Consider the following 8,455-nt stretch of genomic DNA (forward strand, 5'->3'; position numbering starts at 1 on the left):
GACCAAAGCTAAGCAACTTCTGATGATAAAGTAACAACTTTAGATCAGGTCTCTACAACACAGCAAATGCAGACTGTGAACAATTATATAGCTTACTCTTGAAAAATTTTTTTCTTCCTTAGAATTTCATTTTACATTTATCAATGGACACAAGAGCAAATTAGACTGTGGGGCCAAGTCCAAGTTAAGATAGACTCTTTTCAGGATTCCAAAGATAAAGTCACACTTGAAAATATGTTTAACTTATTTTCACTAACTGCAAGTACAAATTAATTAAGTTTATAAAAATATCTCACAAGAAAAGACAATAATGTTTAATTAAAGTTATGGTTTTTTCACTCATTCTGATATTAGCCAAATATTTTAATTACTATAAATGGGGATATATTAATATTTATATATAGTGTTCAGAACTCCTTGAAATAAATACATAGAAATTGGGTATATTTGACTTAGTGGAAAATTATCCTTTGTGGCAAAACATTAAATGCACAGAAGTCTTTTTAGATTTCATGCAATTTTAAGCATCAACTAAAAATATTTTGGTGCTCATATACTTCTATTTTGCTATTAATGCTTTATCCCTGAACATTTTCTGAACTCCTTCAACTCTTATTTCTTCTGTTCTTATTCTGTTTCCCACAACAGTGGCAGGAGAGAGCCCTACGACACCACCTCAGGGCTTCACTATGTCCCTGTATGCACAAGTCCGACTGCATACTCTGAAAGAATGTGAGTTCCTTTGGGGAAATGCTACATACTACTTCTCCTTATTTGAGATTGAAAACATGCTAAAGGAATGGTCTGAAGTATTAGACAATCTAAGTCTTATTTCTAATTATCCCCTTGACTAGCTGTGGAATCTTGGACAAATCCTTTAATCTAATTGCTTTTCTGTTCTTAATCTGTAAAATTAGAACTTTGATTTAGAATCCACAGATATACAGAATTGGAAGGGAAGTTTAAAGTCATGTGGTCTGATCAAACACATTTTTCTATAATACATATGCACACATATATAATGTAGGTATTATACATGCACACATATATATGCATATTGTGTACACATATATAATACATGTATATGTATAATATATACATACTTAATGTTATGAATAGTTATATTTTCCTTCTTATGAAAGGAGCATAAGTGGTGCTGAACAATTATTTATTACTGAAAAAAGTTGAAATGAGAAAATATTAAACAATAATTTAAGACCAGATAATTTATTTTTGTGAAAGAATGTGTTAAAAGACTACGTGGAAAAAAAAGACTGTCAGGAATAAGTAAATATGCTGAAAGATAAATATTCAAAGATACTGGGTATATAGAATCATGGGACTTTTTTTTTACTTTTTTAACATTGTTATTTACCAAAATCTCTAAGAGAAGCTAGTATTACTTTTATAATATTAAAACACATACTTTCAAAAATAATATAAATATTCTGAAGGTGTTTCTCCACCCAGAAAAGCTCGACCTCCTTATTCCCAGATGGGAGCAGTGTGGCAGCAGGGGAAAATAGTATTAGCTGCTTAATCCATTTTCAAAGATTTTCAAGATGGTTTAATTTTATGTTAAAAGAGTGTAACTACTGAGAAAACGAGGGAGTAAGCCACAGACTGAGAGAAAATATTAGCAAAAGACATATCTGATAAAGGATATCTTTATCTAAAATATATTAAGAAAATATATTAAGAACTCAAACTTCAACAATAAGGAAATGAACGACCCTTTAAAAATGAGCAAAATATCTGAGCAGACGCCTCGCCAAAGACGACTCACAGCTGGGAAATAAGCACATGAAAAGACGCCCAGTGTCACGTGTCCTTAGAGAACTGCAAACTAGAGCAACAGCGAACGGCCAGTGCAGACCTACCAGAACAGCCAAGCCCAGAAGGCTGATGCCAACGCCAGAGAGGATGCGGAGCAGCAGGAACCCTCACGGGTCTCTGGTTGGATGCAGAATGGCGCAGCCCTTTGGAATACAGTTCGGCACTTTCCTACAACACTAAACGTACTCTTACCACATGATCCAGCAATTGCATTCCTTGTATTTACCCAAAGAAGTTGGAACCTTAGGTCCACACAGCCACCTGCACGCAGTGTTTACAGCAGCTTCCTTCATAATTCCCAAAACTTGGAAGCATAAGATGCACTTCAGGAGGTGAGTGGATAAACAACTGTGGCACATTCAGACAGTGGAATGTTATTCGGCAGTAAAAAGAAATGAGCTATCAAGCCTTGAAAAGACAAGGAGGAAACTTAAGTGCATATTATTAAGTGAAAAAGGCAAATCTGAAAAGGTCACATACTGTGTGATTCCAATTCTATGACATTCTGGAAAAGGCCACACAATGAAGACAGTGAAAAGATCAGGGGCTGTGTGGGAGCAGGGGGAGGAAGGGGTGACCGGGCAGAGCACAGAGGACTTTCAGGGCTGTGAAACTCGCTGTATGGTCCTAACGTCGTGGATACGTGGCATTGTGCTTTTGTCCAAACCCACAGAAGGCACAACAGCAAGAGAGAACCTTAGCGCAGACTGTGGGCTGTGGGTGATGGTCATGTGTGGGTGCAGGTGCATCGATTGTGACAAATGCAGCACTCTGGTGGGAGATGGTGACAGCACGTGTGTGAGGGTGGAGGACACCTGGGGACTCTACTGTCCGCTAAATTTTTCTGTGAACCCAAAACTCTTCTAAAAATAATGTCTATTTTTAAGAGTGAAAACTGCATTTATAAATATAGATAAATCATCCTTGCCCTTGAGGATTTTAAATCTTTGGTTTGAATGCAAGGAATGACATGGAGAGAGAGGAGAGGGCTGCAGAATAATCTTGCGGCTCTGCGAGGGCAGTGGAGGGAGGAATGCCTCAGACAAGTAGCGTCAGCCCCTCTGGGAGCCTTTCTTGTCCCAACCCCATAGGACTGGACCTTCCCCATGGTGTGCACTCGACCCTCTGCTCCTGGCTGCTAGAGCCGCGTCACACACTGTCCTGCTCATCTCCAGGCACATGCGACCCTCACTGCTGGATGCATATGCACATACAGGGCCTTTTGGAGGAAGATTCTGGGGTACATAGAACATACAGAACATGGTCTCAGGGTGCAAATAAAGGTCTCTCTCTCTCTCTCTCTCTTTCTCTCTCTCTCTCTCTCTCTCTGAAAGGAGGCTCAGACCACATGCAAATAAAACCTTGTTTGTTTTCTGCAAACTAAGAACGAATGTCGGTAGGAGAGAGAGGCACTGTGTGTGTGAGTGGGGACAGGGAGGTGTCCTACAGCTAAGGACAAGAAAAAAGACCTCTTATTTGGAGCCACTGGCCTAAGCTGACATTCTTTTGCCCATGACCTTCACGGGTGATACGTGTCATTGTGTTTCCAGCAGTGGGTAAGGTCTTGGGTTCACCTAGCTAAGACACCTCTGACACTTGGGCCCTCAGCCACCTACAGCTCAGCCAAAGTGTTCTCATCTGTAAAATGAGGATACGATTTTCCTGAAAGAAGGACTAACCAGATGCTGTTGGGAGGTTCCAAACAGCTCTGAGAATAAGGAAGGTGTTACAGTTTGCCTCTCCCTTCTTAAGAATCTGAGCACTCACTTGCACATTGGCCACAATTACATCACCTCCACCATCACCTCCACCACCTCCACCATCATCACCATCACCACCATCACCACCACCATCATCACCACCACTTCCACCACCACCACCATCACCATCACCATCTCCACCACCATCACCACCACCACCACCACCATCATCACCATCACCACCACCATCACCTCCGCCACCACCACCATCACCACTATCACCACCACCATCACCTCCACCACCACCACCATCACCACCATCACCATCATCACCACCACTACCTCCACCATCACCACCTCTACCACCATGACCATCACCACCTTCACCACCACCACCATCACCACCTCCACCATCACCACCACCATCATCACCATCATCACCATCACCATCACCACCACCACCTCCACCATCACCACCACCATCATCACCATCATCACCATCACCATCATCACCACCACCTTCACCTCCACAGTCACCTCCACCACCATCACCGCCACCTCCCCCATCATTACCTCCTCCACCACCACCAGCACCAGCACCTCCACTATCCCACCAGCGCTAACACCTCTACCACCACTTCCACCACCACCAACTGCCACCATCACCACTGGCCAAGCCAGTGGTGATCTGTTTGTTTTTTCACTCATAATGCTCCCTCTACCTAGAAACGCCATTCCCATCATGGCTACTCATCTAAGATTTATCTTCCAAGACTCAAAGGGTATGCAGCCTTTCACACCCATCTCCCCCAGGGATAGTGTTCATGAATTCCTTAAGTCAGTCTTTGTACTTTGCTTATACCACTTACAAATACTTACCCAAGAGCCTTGTAACAGGTTATTCCATGCATTACTTTATAAAATATAGTTAATTTAAATTATGAAACATTTTGTATAAGCCATTTTCTCATCAATAAAATGAGAATAATAACCATAACCTACCACATAGGGTCATGTGAGAATTAAATGGATTAATACAGGTAAAGTGCATAGATTAGTGTCTAGTACATGATAAGTGCTTGATAGATGTTAGATAGCAGAATAATTATTCTATAGTAATGTATAGAAAATAACAGCTAACATATGTATTTACCATCAATATTAAACCTAAATTATGATCTTGGCATACAGTATTTTCTCCAGATTTTTCTTTTTAAAAGGAAATTAAACATTATAGATAATAAAATGTTAAATCCAGCCCATCCTGACTTCTCCTCTTTTCCCCCTCTCCCCTGTTCCCTACAGCTAACCAACATTGGAAAATTAGTAACTTTTATACCACTGTGTGTTTAATTATATGTATTTTTTAGTTTTTTATTTATATTAATGATACTATAATGTTTGTATTTGCTTAAAACTTTTTTTTTTTACCCAACATTATGGTTTTGAGATGTAGCCAGATTGACTATATATATATATCTCTATTTCTTTTAACTGTGTCATAGTGTTGCACTTACTGATTGGATCACTAGGGCCATTGCTACCCTACCCAGGGACCATTAACTTGTTTCCATTTTTCACTGTCACAGTTATACAGTGACAATCAATACCTACATATTTAGATAGATGGGTAGATAATAGAAAGATATACAAACAGAACAGAGAAGGAGAGTGAGAGATAAAGAGAAAGGTAAATCTTACTGTGCACGTGTACAGAGTTTCTTTAGGGTAAACATTTACAGTGGGTCAGGCTAGACTGAGCTATACCACAGTAACAAACTAACTCAAATATCAATGGCCTGGCATTATAAACCCTGTGTCTTACTCATGTATGTCCCAAGCAGTAGGCTCTGTTCAAGGGCCCAGATTCACAGAGGTCCAATGTCCTTCTAGGCTCACCAGTGGGAATTTAAGGCTTCTACAAGAAAATGCCTTCATGGTCTACAATTCTGATCAACAATATCTTTCTGCTCACTTCTTTCCTTGCACAGAAAACACTCCCATTCTCTCTAAGGGGGACAAAGTCCCACCCAGTCCCTGCATCCAGCTCAAAGTCCAAGTTCTCCGAGGGATACACAATGGTCCCTCCATCTGTTGGAAACCAGGATAACTGCAATAAATTTACAAATGACTTTTCAAACAGAGAGGGTAAGACTAGGATACACACGGGGCAGTCCTTGGGCCACAGCATTTCTAAAACCCTGCAGAGAAGACACTCTAAGGCTCCCTACCAAGAAGCAGGGTGCTGTCCCTTGGTTAAGTCCTGTTTCACACTCTGGACCAAGCTCCGTCCACTTGTCCCTGTGTGGGCCCTCCTCTATCTCCCCCAGGACACACCCAAAGTGGGTTTTGGGGACTGTGCCTTCCTGGGGGACACAATGTTCTCAGCTTCCTTCCTGCTCCTCCTCATGGAACGTCAGGGGACTAAGGATGGTCTTAAGTTTGGAGCAGTCACAGGCTTTCTTACCTGAAGTTCTTGATTTCCTCGGCAGTAGCACTCCCTCAGAGACTCGGTAGACTTCCAATGTATTTGCTTCCAGTCCCACGAGTCCACAGTTTACTTAGCGGAGCTCAGATCTTTTTCTTTGCTCTCTCATTCTCATCCTCCTGTTGCTCACTCTCAAAGATACCTTCCTTGAAGCTATAGGGCTTGGGTGGAAAGGCCACACCTGTAATCTACTCTTTCAGATATTTAAGAAGATTATAGACATTTAAAAATCTCATCTTTTAAATTTGTGGATTCAAAGTAGTCAGTTTTCCCCACATGGAGAGATCCAAATCTCTCTTTATTCCCCTTTAATTCCTTTTGCAAATAAGCTGGCCTTTCCAGAGCTCACCTCTTCCTTGTCATGTCATCACAACCATCTCACATTGGCCCAAACAAGTCGCGTCATCCTGCTGAGATGCAAGGAGGGCTGGGATATCCTGGGGACACACAAACACTCAGCGAGCCACACACACTGCTGCCAAGTTACTCCAAAACGTTCACATCAACTTAAACCTGCTGCCGCTGTGGGTGCAAGTTTGCCTGCCCCATCCTGGCCGGCACTCGGTTTTACCAGACGTCCTGTTTCTCTTCTCAGGGCTGCACAGCAAACTAAACTCCCCAAGGACAGGGACCATGTCTTACTAATTTCTGTACTCCCAACTGGCACACTGTCTGAAGTATACTTAAATGTTGATTTAGAGAATGTTGCTTGAATAGAAGAATGAATGGTGGGATTACTTATCTGTTTTTAGAGGAAAAAATTAACAATCTCAAGAATGCACATATCAAAGTGCCTACAGCAAAACTAAGATCTTGACAAAGCTTTATTGTGACCCACCTGATAACTCTTTGAAAACAGTGATTTTGTGACATTAGCTAGAATGATGGCAAATCCAAAAAAAGGACTTTCCAGCCTCCTCACTCCCAGCACAAATCCATTCAGAACATAATGCCCAAAGCCCTCTTAACGTGGAATAAAACACACCTTTTACCTCCATATCCAGCTCTTCACTTTCACACTGGAGGCTCCCTGAACCTCTTGAGTAAATGGCTCTCCCTTGTTTGACAAGCAAATAAACTCAGCTTTGTTTGTTTGATTTTGGTTCTGGTGGTCTCCATGTCACTGTTTGACAATTCATAAATGTATTTTCCTAGATCTCTCTTGCTCACGAATGTAAAGGACACAGCATGATTTGGTGACACGAGTTTAAGTCAGCCCGACCTGGGTTCAGGTCCCAGCTCTGTCATTTACAAGCTAGTTTAAGCAAATCAATTCACCATTCACATTTCAGCTCTCCCTCCTGGATAATGGAAAATGTGATGTCTACTTGCTAGGATTCTGGTAAACGTAAATCACCAACAGAAAGCCACTGGAACATAAAGGACTCAATAAACACTCATAATGTCCAATTGATGTCTACACATGGTGAAAATTTTAAGCAGCTGCCACTATTTTATTTCTAAAAACAGGTGAATCATGCCCCAGGAAGAGCTGATGGATCTTACAGAGAACTGCCATGAACATGCACCCCTGACAAAGGCCTTCAGATCCATAAAAAGAAAACTGTTCCCTCTCTCCCTCTTTCTGTCTCTTCCACCTCAAACTCTATTATTCCAAATCAAAATTGAATCTCTTTTATCCGTACTCATCACTTACTTTGGATCTTCAAAATAGCCCTAGACACAGCTGTTCAAAGGAATAAAATTTGCATTTATTCTAGATGCTAGAGTAGATTTTAGGCAAAATAGATAATTTTTATATTATTGATAATTTTATTATTAACTAGGCTAATAATTGCAGTATTTACAATGCTAATAAAATCAACATTATTGATTACTAATATATAATTATTAATATTACATTATACCTGTTATTATATTCTTTTTTAACTTTATTTATTTTCATTTTATTTCAGAATATTATAGGGATGCAAATTTTTGGTTACATAAATTGCTTTTGTTACATCTGAGTCAAAGTTATAAGTGTGCCCATCCCCCAGACAGTGTGCATTGTACCCGTTAGGTGTGAATTTATCCATCCCTTCCTCCCCCCACTCCTGCTTGATTTACGATGAATGTTATTTCCATATGTGCACATTTAAAAAAAGAAATCCCAAGTTGAATAGTTGCCGTGAGGATCACAGTCAGCTAGGGCAGGTGCAGTGCACAGCACCATGCTGGCATTGCGACCTCTGCCGAGCACGGCCTCATTTCCAACCAGGGAAGATTATTTAGTTACATGCATACTAACTAGAGCACTACTAGGTTTATTAAATGCATATATATAAATTTATGCTGGTGAATAAACAAATTTGATCTGTATTACTGCAGTGCTGACTCGCTATTCTTATCAAATAATCAAAACATTTTCCACAGCGGAAAGTTATTAACAGAAAGCAGAACATACTTTAACACTAATATTGTTATGAAT

This window comes from Lemur catta, chromosome 2 (assembly GCF_020740605.2).
Source record: "Lemur catta isolate mLemCat1 chromosome 2, mLemCat1.pri, whole genome shotgun sequence".
Lineage (NCBI taxonomy): Eukaryota > Metazoa > Chordata > Mammalia > Primates > Lemuridae > Lemur > Lemur catta.